Genomic DNA, 17171 nt, shown 5'->3' on the forward strand with positions numbered 1-17171 from the left:
AATGTACTCGTTTATTTTCATCACATTGCTTTTGTGGAGACAGTCTGTTGAATTTAAAATTGACTATAAAAAATTTACCAAGAAAATAAAAGTGGCTTCTGTAATTATTCCCTCTCAATAATAAATATAAGAGAAACAAAGAGAGCAAACTAATTAGAAAGAAAGTATGGACAGTTTTTATATCACCTGGCTACTATATGTATTTGGCTATTTTTTACTTATTTTTCCAAGTGAAAGTTATTTATCATCTCCTATCAAAATATGCCCTCCTGTTTTCTACTTCAAAGCATAAGGTGGCAGTCTGTATCCCACCTCAAGCTTGGTCAATCAGTAATTTTTTGCAGTGACATTGAAAAATCAATATATTGGTCATAGTGGGACTAATTACCTTCCTAGATCCTGTAGTCCAGGGGTCCCCAACCCCTGGGCTGCGGCCTGTTTGAAACTGCGCTGCATTATGGGCAAATGTACACACACCCATGAAGCTCTACTCGTGCACAGTGAGTCCTTGCGCTTGCGCATGAAGCTCCATTCATGCAAACGGAGGGCATACCACACCTACCGCTTGCACCAATAGAGCTGTGTGCACATGTGTGCACCTGCCACTCACATGCCCTCTCCTGGGCCACCAGGGTGGAAAGGTTGAGGACCACTGCTGTAGTCCCAATGTTTTCCATGGCCTTTACTTTTCTTTTTTTCATATGTAAAACTGGAAATTGGACCACATGGTACATATCAGAATTGAAATACAGAACTTACAAGTCTACATTAATAGATGTCTGGAATAAATGTAAATATTGTATTCACTTAGGGACTGCATTTTATTAATACATTGCATATTTTCATTTTGGAACATGTATTTGATTTTGACATTTATCAGATTTTATTTATAAAATTGTTCCTAAGGGGAAATCCTGCTACCCATAGGAAAAGGCAGACAAAACTAGTTTTACATGAAATGATAAATATATGTAAATACATGACCGGGACATTGATTCTGAAATTCCTCCTAAGAATCTCCTGGTGGTTCTTAGGGATAGTCATGACTTTTCCTTAATTGCAGTTAAATTTGGGGTCTCACAGGAGGAAATTATGGCAGCAGCACTGTAAGTTAACTTTCTCTCCTGCAAGTTATGTATCAGCATTAGTTTTGAACCTTTTCCAAAGTTTTTTTTTCAGACCTAGTAATGATTTGTATATAGCTATCTTTAATTTTATTTACTTTCCAATATTGTTATGATACCTGAAATTCTAATAAGTACATATTTTGTGATTTATAGATAGCATGAGAGTGTTGGATATATCATCAGCAAATTTTATGTGCAGACTACATTTTTTTTTTAAAAAAAGCCATGTTCTTTGGAAGAAATGTGTGTCTGCAATATTATAGAACGTTCACATCTGCTTTGAATCTATTACCGTTTGATTAAGCTTAACAGAGAATACTCATCCAACTCCCTTCTTCTGGACTTTGAGCAGCTTAACATATACATCTTATAGTGAGTTTTATTATTATTTCTATTTATTTAATCAATTTATATCACTGTTCATTTCATATTCATGACTGGGTTACTTATAATAAAACAGATATAAATTTTATATCTATTTATTTATTTTTTATTTTACTTTAAAAACTGAATACACTGCAACAAATAAAAACACCCAGCAGCCAGAATAATAAAATAACTGTCAATACAATCAGGATACAGGCTCTGAAACATACCTGAGACCCCAGATACAAAACCATATTTTCAAGGCTAGCAGGGTCCAGATTGGGACCAGTCTAATCTCCAGAGGGATGATAGTCTAAAGAGCAGGCATCAAGATAGAAAAGGCTTTCATGCTAGATCGATTAAGATGGGTAGAAACAACTGGGAAGAGAGGGTCCCATAAGTAACCAATCCACAAATGGCTTTAAATGTGACTACCAACAACTTGAATTGCCCCTGGAAACATACTGAAAACCAAGACAGCTTACAGAACAGTAGTACCACATGCACCAAAAAGCCAGCACTGTTAACTGCCCATGCCATCATGTTCTGCACCAGCTGAAGCTTCCAAATATTCCTCAAGGGCATGCCCATGTAGAACGCATTGTAGTAGTTCAGTCTGAAGTCTCATTTTAATAGGCTTATTATCTTTCCCCTGTAATCCTTAAAGCAATATACAACTTCAGATGTAAACAAACAAACAGGAGCTTTAGCAGAGTACATAGAATTGTTGTTCCACCAATTCAAAATCATTTTCATTAGACAGCTATACACATTTAAGACATTATGAGAAAATAGGGATAAATTAATATTGTTATAACAGAGTAGTTTCATACCAAAATAATATGTAATTATAACAGGAAATATATTGAATATTTTATAATAACTTTGTCTATAAACCTTACATGCTTTAGATTGGTATTATTTCTCTATCAAGCAATGATTTTAAGTCCTCGATTTTAGTTTCTAATGAAGTCTCTAATGATCACTCAATTTTTTAGAGGCAATAGTTTGATTTTCATCTACAGGAAAATTATTATTCAAGCAAGCGATCTTCACAATGGTTGACAATACTTCCCGTTCTTTCTAAACAAAATTTTTAAATGTCACATAGTATTCTGTAACTATTGGATGCAAAAAATACCACATAATATTTTGTTCCAAGCAAAAATATCCATGTCCCATGGATATCCCTGTTTCTCTTCTCATCCAAGAAGCTTTTTGGATTGTGGGGAATTAATCCTCCATCCAGTCAGAGCTGAAGAGGCCTCTTGGATGAGAAGCAAAATGTCTTCAAAGAAAAACCAGAAAGTCCAGTTGCCTCTTGAAAAAAGCACCTTTGGGACAACCATGACCTGGATGGCTGAGAATCTCCATAGATGAAAGTATCCATGCTTCCAATACATCACAAAAGTTTTTTTCTTTTTCCCCTCTCCAGTCATCTTGCAACTTAGCATAAATGAATAATTTGAATATATGTCACATGTCCCAAAAAGGTATGGGTTGATTCTGAAAGCTCTGTGTGAATAGGTTTATGTGTTTGTTAAAAGTGCACCTCCTGAATCAGGGCACTCTGACTCTTGAAAAGTCAGATCCAGTGAACTGTGAAGAAAAACAAAGTTGTCAAACCATTCAGCTCTGTGAAAGATTCATGAAAAAGTAGCAGTGACATCCAAGTCTCAATGACCCATAGAAAGTCCAAATTCAAACTTGTTGATTTGCATTATAATACTATACATATAGTGTTTGCCTATAAAATGATGCAAAATGACCAATTCACTTGATTAAAAGGTTTGGTTATTTTGAAGGACAATCTATATAGCCTATTAGCCTAAAAAAAATGTACCACCACCCCTGTGGTGAAATTCAAATTTTTTTACTACCAGTTCTGTGGGTGTGGCTTGGTGGGCATGGCAGGGGAAGGATACTGTAAAATCCCCATTCCCTCCCCACTGCTAGGGGAAGGCTATTGCAAAATCTCCATTCCCACCCCACTCTGGGGCCAGCCAGAAGTGGTATTTGCCAGTTCTCCAAACTACTCAAAATTTCCGCTACCGGTTCTCCAGAACCTGTCAGAACCTGCTGGATTTCACCCCTGCACCACTCCCAAATGTATTGCTCACGTTTTTTTCTAGTCACATGGAGATCAGATGACAGCCACATGATCCAAGGCTCTGTTTTCTTTACCAGAATTTAAGATCACTTAAAGGAAAATAAACTAGATTTGCCACTATGCAGGTAAACCTCAACCTACGACCATTCATTTAATAAAGGTTTGAAGTTATGATGGTGATTTAAAAAAACAATTCATAGTCCTCGTACTTATGACCATCAAAATTCAGGCAGATGGCAATCAGCATTATTTACAACAGTTGCAGCATCCCAGGGTCATGTGATCACCATTTGCAACTGTCCCCTGAGGGCTTCTCCCAAGTAAAGTCTGTCAGGAAATTATTTGTGTAACTAGTTGGCCAGGCAATATATAAACTAACTATGTATGTTTGTAGAAAGGCATGATATTGCTTTAAAGCTGTGCTGCATCATGCAAGCATCCCGATTGGTTGAGCTTTGTAGCCAATGTATAAAAGGACTACTAAATTATAGCTTGTTGGGAATTACAGGGACGCTACAGCATTGTAACCTGATGACATGCTGCAACTGTATATTTGAGCTTTATGATTGTTGCTTGATCATGGCTAGTTACTGATTCCTCAAGTTACTGACTGTTGTGAATTGAACTGTGTTTTGCTGAACTGAAAGAAGACCTTGCTTGTTTGTTGTTGCAAGTCCACATTGGTAAGAAGACTGACTGACTGACTTTATATGTTTATGACCTGGAATTGATTTTGGACTATGACTTTGCCTTTTCCCTAAAAGTAAAGGAATATCAAACCCCAGTTTGTCTGCAAGTGACTGTTATTGTATACAACCAGTCTCAGTCGTTTTCATGCGTAGGGTACTCTGCTCAACAGTCCACAATTTTTGTTGTGAACCCAGATTACCCTTAACAAAGTAAATGGGAAACACTTGATTTGTTTACAGACCACATGATTCTCTGAACAACCATGGCAAAAAGGTTGTAACATCAGGTGTGACTCATGTTACAACTGCATTGCTTAGAGACAGAGGTTCCAGTCCCAATTGTGGTTATAAGTCAAGGACTACTTGTAATTCAGCAGCCCTACCAAAAACCACTGGATATCTGCACCTGATGCTTAATGCTTTAAAAACATGACCTCTCGGAAGCCAGAAACATCACTAAGTTCATTGGGAAGAAGGAGACTAAACTCTTCCCGTTTGAAGCGCTCTTCATTGGGTCACTGGAAAGAAGAGGAAAGTGGTAGAATTTGGTTTATGTCCCCACTGTGAAAATCTGAAACTTTAGTAGCTTCAGCTCTAGTACTTGTATGTATTATTATAATCAATTCAGCCCCACATCATTCCCACTATTGTTGCAAAAAAGGGGCAGCCCTTACTGCCCCTTTTTGCAGGCAACTGTTTGAACTGAGGCAACTGTTTGAGACAACTGTTTCAACTGAGGAATGCTGGAAGTTAGAGAGGGTCACTACTGAGAGATTTTCTGGCCATCCCTCCTGAACCTTCCTTCCTCACAGTCTTCATCTTCTGCTGATGGACTCATCTGTATGTGCCACACATCTTACACCATATCTAAATAAACCTGCTGCTCTGAGACATAGCAAAAGACACTCACACTGCGGATGCTTCCATCCTGATTAAAACATGGTTCCTAATAGGTTTGTTTTTTGTATATGAAAGGGGAGAGGGGACATAATCTTATCCTTTGCTTAAGCCTAAAAGCAGTGTTAGGCAACGGTGAAAATAGGGCTTGCTTTTCTATTACTTGTTTACTACTCAGCTTTGGAGAGAAAGCTACTATATGCATGTTATTAAGAAATAATGTATTTAAAGACTTATCTTTGAACTTTTTCAGGTTACATATACAGGTATTGTTTAACATCCCAATACACTTCTGTATCTTTTCCAGCATTCAGATAGAATCATGTCAATTCTGACTGAACCTATTGAAGAGTTATTGTAATAACCCTAGAAATGCAGGACATGACTCTCACTTATACAAGTCCGGTACTTCATTGTGATCTGATGTTCTTACTAGTTCAAAATAGCTTACTAAGGTGAAACTGAAAAAAGCCACTTTCAAGTGCAAGCATTAAGAAGTTGATTGATCCTTTGCCTCTCCTCAGAGCCTGCCATTTCTCTCTGTACACACACACACACACTTCAGACCTGGCCTTGAGACTTCAAACAGGATTTTGTCAAATATTAAAAGTAAGCTGAGGATTCTTTGAATTTGCCTTGAAATTAGCCAATTCATCATCTTAGCAGTCCCCATTTGGAAATTATATACTTTCAAATTGTGTTCTGGAAAGTACCTTCCTTTGCAGGACAGGAGGAAAGTAACATGCTAAACAGGTTATCTGGCCAAGCCTTTAAATAGGATTATAAAGAACAGCTTTTCCTCTTGGCTTAACAAAAACTAAAATAGTTGAAAAATATTTGATTGCACTTGGCCTCAGTTTTGCGAATTAGTTTCCCCCAGCTGGTTGTAAATCCCCAAGAAATAATAAAATACCCACTACTGACACCATATAATAATTAGTTGCCTACAATTCATCCAGCAAAAATGAAAACCAACAGAGAAAGTTCATCCTATCAATTCTGGAATAACATATGTACAAACAAGGGACAATCATACTGCCCTGAAACTTCCATTGACTTCACTGAGATGTCTTGAGTCAATTAGTTTGTGCTTATTTTTATCAATTTACAACTTAAGATTTAAATATAGATTTAAATGACTAATACAGATAGTCCTCGACTCACAATTTATTTAGAGACCATTCAAAGTTACAACAGCACTGAAAAGCATGACTTATGACTGTTCTTCATAGTCATGAACTTTTCAGCATCCCCATAATGATGTGATCAAAATTCAGATGCTTCGCAACTGGTTCATACTTATGACCATTGCTGTGTTCCAAGTTCATGTGATTATCTTTTGTGACCTTCTGACAAGCAAAGTCAATGGGGAAGCCAGATTAACTTAACAACTGGGTTACTAATTTATCAAGTGCAGTGATTCACTTAACAACTGTGACAAGAATGGTTTTAAAATGAGGCAAAACTCATTTAACAAATGTTTCACTTAGCAACAGAAATTTTGGGTTCCATTGTGGTCGTAAGTTGAGGACTATCTGTATTAGATGTTCTACTTTCTGGAGGAGGGAGCATTTGAGGGTTTCTTCTCATTATTTAGACTCTTAAAATAAGTAAAGTTTTAAATCCTCTCTCTCTTACAGAATGGAAATTGAAAAAGTATATAAAGAGAAAGATTATGGAGCAAATCAACAGGAAATAATAATATTGGCAGGGTTTGCAAGCATAACACTCATTAATTTTGAGACAGGACAGGCGACTTCCGGTATCCAGCGGCAGCGGACGTCTGGAAGGCTTCTCCTGCCTCCAGCGCGAATCCGGCCGCCGCCGAGGCCCTCAGGGGCCAGGTGTTCGAAAAGGACACCTGCCGCACGGACGGCTCGCCAGGGTCTCCCAGCCGACATACAGGACTGTGGGGACCGATGCTGGCGCGTCCTAGGCTCGGCGGGGTTCGAGGCCACAGGCGCGGCCATTATTTTGGTCGTCGCCTGGGCGCTGTGCCCGTGACACCGGGCATTGGATTTATAACTGCAGCAGCCTGGTGGTGAACAGGGCACGGAGAAGAATTGAGGAGGAGAAGGAAGGGAATATCGGTGGCGTGGTGGAGTGCTCCGGAGTGCGGGGGTTTTCTCCCCTGCGGTTGGAAGGAGCACGAGTTATTCTGGAGAGAGGAGAACTTAAAATAAGATGATTACCGGTTTTGTGGTGCTCTGGAGAGAAGAGGAGATGGAGAAATTTAGGAGGGAAGGTTTGAGGCCCCCCCTCCTTCTGGGGAACAGTGGTGGCGTCCAGCTTCCGCCCTCACTATGAGAATTTTGGTGACATCACCTCCCTTGACTTCCTGGTTGACTAACTGTACTCTGGACTCGTTGCTCCTGTGAGTGCCCCTGGTGGATCCGGAGGAAATTACAAGGATACTGTGCCTGCCTGAGGATTTTGTATTTTTTTCCCTTAATGGCAAAAGGTCAGAGACCAACTGCTGGAGAGATGGAGAGAATTTTGGAAAAGTTATCTAATATGGACAAGAAATTGGATGAAATAAGAGCAGAAATTGTGACTATCCAAAAGGATTTAAAGGATACTCAACAAGTTTCAGCAGAAAACAAGCAGAAAGTGGAAGGTTTGAGGCCCCCTCCTTCTGGGGAACAGTGGTGGCGTCCAGCTTCCGCCTTCACTATGAGAATTTTGATGACATCACTTCCCTTGACTTCCTGGTTGACTAACTGTACTCTGGACTCGTTGCTCCTGTGAGTGCCCCTGGTGGATCCGGAGGAAATTACAAGGATACTGTGCCTGCCTGAGGATTTTGTATTTTTTTTCCTTAATGGCAAAGGTCAGAGACCAACTGCTGGAGAGATGGAGAGAATTTTGGAAAAGTTATCTAATATGGACAAGAAATTGGATGAAATAAGAGCAGAAATTGTGACTATCCAAAAGGATTTAAAGGACTAATACAGATAGTCCTCGACTCACAATTTATTTAGAGACCATTCAAAGTTACAACAGCACTGAAAAGCATGACTTATGACTGTTCTTCATAGTCATGAACTTTTCAGCATCCCCATAATGATGTGATCAAAATTCAGATGCTTCGCAACTGGTTCATACTTATGACCATTGCTGTGTTCCAAGTTCATGTGATTATCTTTTGCGACCTTCTGACAAGCAAAGTCAATGGGGAAGCCAGATTAACTTAACAACTGGGTTACTAATTTATCAAGTGCAGTGATTCACTTAACAACTGTGACAAGAATGGTTTTAAAATGAGGCAAAACTCATTTAACAAATGTTTCACTTAGCAACAGAAATTTTGGGTTCCATTGTGGTCGTAAGTTGAGGACTATCTGTATTAGATGTTCTACTTTCTGGAGGAGGGAGCATTTGAGGGTTTCTTCTCATTATTTAGACTCTTAAAATAAGTAAAGTTTTAAATCCTCTCTCTCTTACAGAATGGAAACTGAAAAAGTATATAAAGAGAAAGATTATGGAGCAAATCAACAGGAAATAATAATATTGGCAGGGTTTGCAAGCATAACACTCATTAATTTTGAGACAGGACAGACGACTTCCGGTATCCAGCGGCAACGGACGTCTGGAAGGCTTCTCCTGCCTCCAGCGCCCGAATCCGGCCGCCGCCGAGGCCCTCAGGGGCCAGGTGTTCCGAAAAGGACACCTGCCGCACGGACGGCTCGCCAGGGGTCTCCCAGCCGACATACAGGACTGTGGGGACCGATGCTGGCGCGTCCTAGGCTCGGCGGGGTTCGGAGGCCACAGGCCGCGGCCATTATTTTGGTCGTCGCCTGGGCGCTGTGCCCGTGACACCGGGCATTGGATTATAACTGCAGCAGCCTGGTGGTGAACAGGGCACGGAGAAGAATTGAGGAGGAGAAGGAAGGGAATATCGGTGGCGTGGTGGAGTGCTCCGGAGTGCGGGGGTTTTCTCCCCTGCGGTTGGAAGGAGCACGAGTTATTCTGGAGAGAGGAGAACTTAAAATAAGAAGATTACGGTTTTGTGGAGCTCTGGAGAGAAGAGGTGATGGAGAAATTTAGGAGGGAAGGTTTGAGGCCCCCTCCTTCTGGGGAACAGTGGTGGCGTCCAGCTTCCGCCTTCACTATGAGAATTTTGATGACATCACTTCCCTTGACTTCCTGGTTGACTAACTGTACTCTGGACTCGTTGCTCCTGTGAGTGCCCCTGGTGGATCCGGAGGAAATTACAAGGATACTGTGCCTGCCTGAGGATTTTGTATTTTTTTTCCTTAATGGCAAAGGTCAGAGACCAACTGCTGGAGAGATGGAGAATTTTGGAAAAGTTATCTAATATGGACAAGAAATTGGATGAAATAAGAGCAGAAATTGTGACTATCCAAAAGGATTTAAAGGATACTCAACAAGTTTCAGCAGAAAACAAGCAGAAAGTGGAAGGTTTGGAGGGTGAGATGCGGGCAGTGCAGAAAAGAGAGGAGACGACAGGCAATGCTGTGCTTGGACTACAGATGGATAAAATGTCTTATTTCCTTAGGTTTCAAAATTTGGAAGAAGTGGACCAAGAAGACTTGAGAGATGTTGTGACTAAATTGTTGGGAGAATTTCTTGGGAGAGGTGTTGATTTCATGAATTGGGATGTGGATCGAGTTTATAGAGTTAATTCGCAATATGCACGCACGCATGCAGTTCCCAGAGAGGTTCATGTCAAATTTGTGAGAAGAGGCGAGAGATGAAATTCTTAGAAAACATAGGAGTGGGGCACTGATTTACAGGGGCAGGAGATAGCCATTCTGAGGCAGATTCCCAGACAGGTACGTGAAAAAGAAAGAAATATTATTTTTGTCAAGCAAATTGTACCAGAAGGAGTGGGCTTCAGATGGCTGATGCCAGAGGATTGATGATTTTCCGGGAGGGCATTACGAAAAAATCAGTACAATTGCGGAGGCTACGGCCTATGTGGAGGAACACAAAGCCTTCCTGGAATCAGATGACCCAGGAATTGAAGAAGGGAGGTTATAGATCATGGGGCTGAGCGGCTGCCGCTGTTGCGGCCCTGGAGTTGGGTCAGGCTGAACCCAGAGTTCTGAGATCCAAAACTAGGAAGTGATAAAGATATTTGGGATTGTGTTGGTTTTCCTTATTCTCTTTTGTACGATATTCTGTTTATTCTTGACTCTTCTTTATTACGTATTTAAAATTTGCAAACTTAGCTACTTCGTGTCACCTGCTTGCCTTATGGCTGTTGTATGTGTTAAAAAATTTGAGTAAAATTCTTATTTTAGATAAGAAAAATGAAAATTTACCATACCTGATATGTATTTGTATAAACCTTTTTTGACTAATAAAAACTTTTTGAATAAAAAAAAAAATTTTGAGACAGGAGGATCCAGGCACCTGTCAATGGTTACAATCTTCCAGGTTTCTTTGTATGTAGATTTGTATTAGATTTGTATTTACTTACTTAGTACATTTACTTATATTTGTATTAAGCTAAAATGTCTATGTATTTGCTTAGGCTAAAATGCCAATTGGGCAAAGTCATTTGAAGTGAGTGGTTGGCATATTGTAATGTTAACTGAGATTCTTCTATTTGAGTTGAGGTTTATTAAACAAGTTTCACCCAGTCTCCAACCTATCCTTTGCTGGGAAAACTGTTGAGAAGTTGGTGAACAGTCAATTTATAGAGAATCCTAAAAGTAGATTACCTAGATCTTTTCATTATCTCAAACATGAGATGGGAACAGTACTGGTTATGCTAGAATTTTGTTAGGACTTGGAAGAAAGAGTACCTTTTCCTGGTCTTTCAGATTTCTCAACAATATTCAAAACCATTGTCCATTATATTATTGTGGCCTATCTAAAAATACTTGGGGATGTAAAAACTATTCTTCAATAGTCCCAATTCCAACCTGAGTGGCCAATTCCAGTTGCATAGAAGGAGAGATGCAATCAGGCCTGCTGTTGCTCCATTCTGTATAACCCCCTGCTTCTAATGTGTTATTAGCTTTAATTTATCAACAAGTCATCTCCAAACTCGGGGGGGGGGGTGTATGTATTCTATATCCGTTATAAAGGGCTATTTCCTTTTGATTTAAATGTGCTTTCGGTTGTTTTGATTATAATATTATGACAACGGGGTGGCCTGTAAAATTTGCAGCAAATCTTTCAGACAATGAAGCTATAATTATCTAAAGTCTTAAAAGAAATCTCACTTCATATTCTAGTTTTAAAATAATGTTTGCATGCCACCTGTCAAAAGGAAAAGCCACCTTCAGGTTAAACTAAGCCTCCCTCTGAAGATAAAATTCTGTCTAGGGATTAACAGAAACTAGAAAATTATAAAACTTCCCTTGTCTGCTTCTCCCCGCCCCCCCGCCCCCCCGCCTTCCCCCTTTCTTCCTTCCTCCTGGTCCCTCTGGGGAACCAGGAAAGGATTGAAGGCGAAATCCTTACCTCACCCTAGGTCTGCCTAACTAAAAAAGGGGTAAACAAACAAACCTTTGGGAGACTGTAGCTCAGCCAAGCTGAAATGGATGCTGAGAAGCTACCAGTCAATTCCAGGATTGAAACAAAATTGAACTATTGCCAAAAGAACAATACACAACCCCAATTAAAAGGAGATAAAACACAAAAAAAACCTAATGCAATGCTAATTGAAGCCAAACAATGCAGTTTCCAGCCTTGCCTGTGGGTAAACGCCTCATCCAGGACTCCAGCTAACTCTCCAAAAAAGTCAAAACTCTTCTGGCCCAGAAGCCTGACTGAGCCTTTTTTTTTTCCTGTATTGGCCCTCAGGGTTCAGGTGACTAATTCTGGGCACATGGTTGGCTTGTAATTGTATGGGCCTTCTTCTCCCACTACACTAATCTAACAAATGCAATTTTATTTCTAATTATTTTCTATTAACATTATGACTTTAAATTTCCCACTGACAATATATGGGTGGCCTCACTCAGAACAAATATGTGGAAACTGTACTGAAGAGCTTTTAAAACCATATTTTTGTTGTATTTTCCAGAGGAAGGTGCACCAGAAATGAATATTAATATATTCTGATTGCTATATTTTGATATGTACTACTAGAAATCCACAATTAGTCAAAGCTATAAGACTAGAATGGATGCCTACTCTGAATCACTTTACTGAGGAAAGATTTTCATATTTAAATATTTAATATATTTATAAACTATAAGAATACTGTCTATGTTTAAATGTGATAAATAAAATTAGTATAAAGACACTTCCAGAAAAGTCTTTTATTGTGCAGTTCCCTCTGTCTCATTCATTAAATTTGGAGCAGGGATGTGGGGGGGTGGATTTCTATTTTCCTCAAATTCTGAAACTAATCTAGTAAAGCACATAAATAATTGCTACAACCTTTGACGTTTCGAGCCATTTTTGCTTCATGTTCAAGGTGGATTTAAGCATCTCTACCTTCCACAATGCTGCATGTAAGTCTTATCGGGTACTTACTAACCAAAGAACCCCTATTCCCTTAAAATAACTTACCTTCATAAAAAAAAAATATTACCTGCTGGATCAGATCAATAGCTTAGCCTACCTAGTATAGGAAATCCTCAACTTACAACCAATCATTTAGTGACCGTTGAAAGTTACGACAGGACTGAAAAAAGTGACTTACAATCAATCCTCGCACTTATGACTAATGTAGATCCCTCTAGTCATGCAATCAAAATTTGGGTGCTTGGCAACCAGCATATATTTACAACTGATTATGTGATTGCCATTTGTAATCTTCCCATCCAACTTCCAATAAGCAAAGACATCAAGGGAAACTGTATTTGCTTAACAACAGATTTTGGGGGAAGAGCTAAATAGATTCTATTGGCATAGCACTCCATAGCTGGAATGCAGATTGTAAGATTTTCTTAGACTGAAGCTTTGTAAAAGGGTCCAGAAATCATCCCCTGATCTTGATCAGAAGCCAAAGCTACCAGATAAATCAGTAGTTGCACTATTAAAAAGTTTTAAGGGAATGGTTTGCTCTAGTAAAGACTAGAGGCGAATTCAAGATTTAGAAGTTGCACTATTAAAAAGTTTTAAGGGAATGGTTTGCTCTAGTAAAGGCTAGAGGCGAATTCAAGATTTAGAAGTTTCTCTATCGAATCAAACCCTCCTAAGATGCATGTCAAGCTTGAAACGTATGAATATTTCCTGGTCTGAAAGTGAAGTAAAATTTGTGTTTCAGCACAGGTTTGTGTATCTGAGTATTTTTGTGTGTAAATATACCCATGTGCATGTGACACTATGAAAATTTAAGAAAAAGATGAATTGGGCTCAGGGGAAAGTGTCTGTGCGTCTGTGGCTTTCAGAAGACTTAACCCAGTGTTTCTCAATCTTGGCAAGTATTAAGAGGCGTGGACAGAGGCTGCCTGGGGAATTGTGGAAGCTGAAGTCCATGCCTCTTAAAGTTGCCAAGATTGAGAAACACTGCTTTAACCATATAGTCTCCTGTATTCAACATACCTTTCCAGCTCTCCTTTCTTGGATGCTTAAGAGAAAAGACGATAAATGTAAATTGAGGGGCTCTGATTTCGACATCCCACTTTCACTTAATTGTTTTTGTAAGATTGTGGTAATGTTTCATATCAAGGGATGGATTTAAATCTGTCACAGCTGTGCTATGGTGTCCACTTTGTATAACATATAATTGGCAGTACAGACCCTTTTTTAAGCATTTGGTGCCGGTGGCTAGAAACAACTTCAAGAATACTACTCTGCATTTGCATCATCCTCTAGATGCATATACATGCAAGAATCCAGAGTCATTCAAACACATTTTCAGACATGCCTTAAAGCATTTGGCATGTATAGAAACTATATTATCTGACTAAGACTTCAGAAGGCCATTACTCATTAGTTCATGAGAAAGCAACATAAATGCCTCAATGCTGATCTCAGAGCAGTTACATATGATTAAAGCTATCATTTTGTATTTTAGAACAGAAGAAATATATAAATGTTAACCCAAAGGTGCTTTTTCCAAGAGGCAACAGGACTTTCTGGTTTTTCTTTGAAGACATTTTGCTTCTTATCCAAGAAGCTTCTTCAGCTCTGGCTCTTTTTAAAGAGCCACTTGGATCTAGTGGTTAAAGCACCAGGCTACAAGCCAAGAGACTGTGAATTCTAGTCCTGCTTTATGCATGAAATCCAGCTGGGTAACCTTTCTCTCAGACCAACCCACCTCATAGGGTTGCTGTTTTGGAGAAATTGGAGGAAGGGGGAATATTTGGTGCCTTGGTTTATGTATAAAATGTATAAAGGTGAGGAGGGAGAGAAGAAAGGAAAGGAAAGAAAAAGAAAGGAAAGGAAAGGAAAGGAAAGGAAAGGAAAGGAAGGAAGGAAGGAAGGAAGGAAGGAAGGAAGGAAGGAAGGAAGGAAGGAAGGAAGGAAGGAAGGAAAAGATTGTACCCCAATCTTCTTATGTCCTTCCCAAAATAAGACCCATTGAATTCTGTGGAGTTCACCTCTTGAGGCTGCAACCTAAACATTACCTAATATAGGCCTTGACGTGGGCAATGATAAACTCTTGTGTACATATTGTATCATAATTATATCATGTAACATTCCATTCCTGCCTCTTTCATTTAACTTAGGCAGATCAAAAGATGGATGCTGAGGCTTTCTTTTTTTATGAACCAGCAAGATAGTGCTATAATGAACGTAGCAACAAATGGAAAACAAAATCTACCTATTTTGTAAACCTTTTATTTTCAACCAGCTTGCAGAAAGTAGAAAGAGGCCATCCTTGACACTATGCTGGCAGGCCCACCAGCCCCAATCAGAAGTGTCTTTCATTGTGCAGAGAAACACAAAGGGCACTCTGTCTGAGCAACTCAAAAAGAAAGCTAAAATCTTGCAGGCCACTCCCCATGTCAAAGGCTTGATTTGAATGCATGGAGGAGACTTACTGATTACAGAAGCATATAACAATCAGTTAACAGAACTTTGGTCTGTTAAGTTTCAGCAAGCTCCTTCTATCCTCTTACTCACCCCCATTTCTTGGATAGCCTTGGTTATCTAAATTTCATTATTCCCAACATTTCTACATAGAAGAAAGTGGAAAACCTGGAGTCTATATGTTTTTTAAAAGCATCCTGCTGGATGGTGACCCCCTTTGCATGTCTGGATTACTTTTACATTTTGCAGGGCTTTCTTTAGCCAAAATAAAAAGGCGACGAGGCAGCAGATGTCATTTGGGGTATTAGAAAATGAGAAAGAGAGAAACTTAGCCTGGAGTATAAATGACCCATATTCATACAATGGTAAGAATATGAACAATGAGTATAGTTCCCAGTTGATCATCCAGTATAGCTTCAAGAATCCTAAATTATTACTGTCAATCTAGTGTATTTGATCATATATTAGATGGAATGGGTTTGTTTGTTTGCTTGTATAAAAAGTTGTCTGGTTTTATTGTATATTAACTGACTGTTTTCCCTCCGGAGGTACATATTATAAAATCACAGCCTGAGGCACTTTTTTTAAATTTTTAATTGCTTGTCTAAACTGAATTTTCTTAAAGCTCTTCTTACATCGGCACACATAAGGATTTTACCATAAAAGGGGTTGAAAATCCTTGTTGCACTCTCCCTAAAAGAAAAGAAAAAGGCACTCACCCTTTATTAAAGAACAAGTCCTACTAGACAAACCAAAGTAAATAAAACTACAAAAACAAATAATAAGAACATTCTCACCGAACATTGTGGAATACTGTTAAAATTATACTTCTGCTTTACCTCCATGAGAAATCCATTTAAGACATCTTTATTTTAAATCACCTATCAGCAACAATTCAAATTCTCATGCAACAAGCTGAGATCAAAAACAGTCCCCCAAAATACATTCTTCTGAAGAACTTTATTCTACACAGAGACACACATAAAACAAACACTGGATAATTATTTGTCACACTGACATTTTTTGTTCATACAGATCAAATACAATGCTCGGATAATAGTCTTAGGCTGCAGCTGTAGGTATCTCAGCCAGCAGAAAAATACAGCAAACTTTGAATGAAACCATCTTCTTTGAGGTGGTTTTAAATCTGTCATCTGCCAGACACCAGAAAATGTCCTAATTTCCCCCTCTTCTCTTTGTTGTTTGGAATGTACCTTATAATAAAACAGAAGTAATCTGAGTATAAAATTCACCAAGTCCAAACACTCTCTATGGCGATTGGGGCGCTCACTACTACTTCTTTGCTTAACAAAGTCCAACTGCTGAATAATGACATCACTCCCAAGAGCTTGGGACTTCCAAAACATATGCTGACATGCCGTTCAGAATAAACCGTCTAAGCAGGAAAGAGAAAGAACGAAGGAGAAACAATGCAAGAGGAAAGAAGCAAGAGAAACACGAAATGGAAAGTTTTCATTACCTGATACAGGACAGACTTTCTTTTCCATGCCATGCTTGATTTTGTATTTCCCAGACCAAAACAAAAAATAATAAAAATTGTCCTATTAACAAGAGGGACTGGATGGCTGAGTTGGGAGTCAAATACCTGCTGTGATTCCCACAGCTCCTTCACATGACCTTTCGCAGAGCAGAATTTATCCAAAATGATTGCCCAGAGAGAGAGAGGGGGAGAGAGAGAAAGGGTGAGTACACAGACTGGCTGGGTTAGTTGTCATGGAGATCACTCTCCCTCACCCTTTCTCTCACACATGCTCCCTTGCTTTCTGCGCACAGTCTCTCTCACACACACAAGTCATACGGAGCGTCACCGTTTTGGAAGGCATCTATGAACCAGCATTTTTTTAAAAAAAAATGCAGTCTGTCCCTCCTCCCTGATTCCTGTCAAGAAAAAAATATTTTAAAAAACCCCGTGGTCTGTAATTGATTATTACAGATTAGGAAAGATAAAATGTTTTCAGCAAGTGACGTAGTGTAGACAGAAGGGGGCAGGGACAAGCTGCATTGCCAAAATTTATTATGCAATAAAATAGGAGTGCCTGCTGTTGAGTCACTGAA

General features: G+C 39.2%; 1 protein-coding gene across 1 annotated transcript in view; it reads right to left on the reverse strand.

Annotated features, from left to right (window-relative positions):
* Positions 1-16891, reverse strand: part of DENND2B (DENN domain containing 2B) — a 126273-nt gene extending 109382 nt beyond the window's left edge. The window contains exon 1 of the mRNA XM_058159405.1: positions 16576-16891. The gene's annotated coding sequence lies outside the window, so the exon portion shown is untranslated. The remainder of the gene's footprint in view (positions 1-16575) is intronic.
* Positions 16892-17171: the final 280 nt, after the last annotated feature.

Source organism: Ahaetulla prasina, chromosome 1 (assembly GCF_028640845.1).
Source record: "Ahaetulla prasina isolate Xishuangbanna chromosome 1, ASM2864084v1, whole genome shotgun sequence".
In the NCBI taxonomy this organism is placed as follows: domain Eukaryota; kingdom Metazoa; phylum Chordata; class Lepidosauria; order Squamata; family Colubridae; genus Ahaetulla; species Ahaetulla prasina.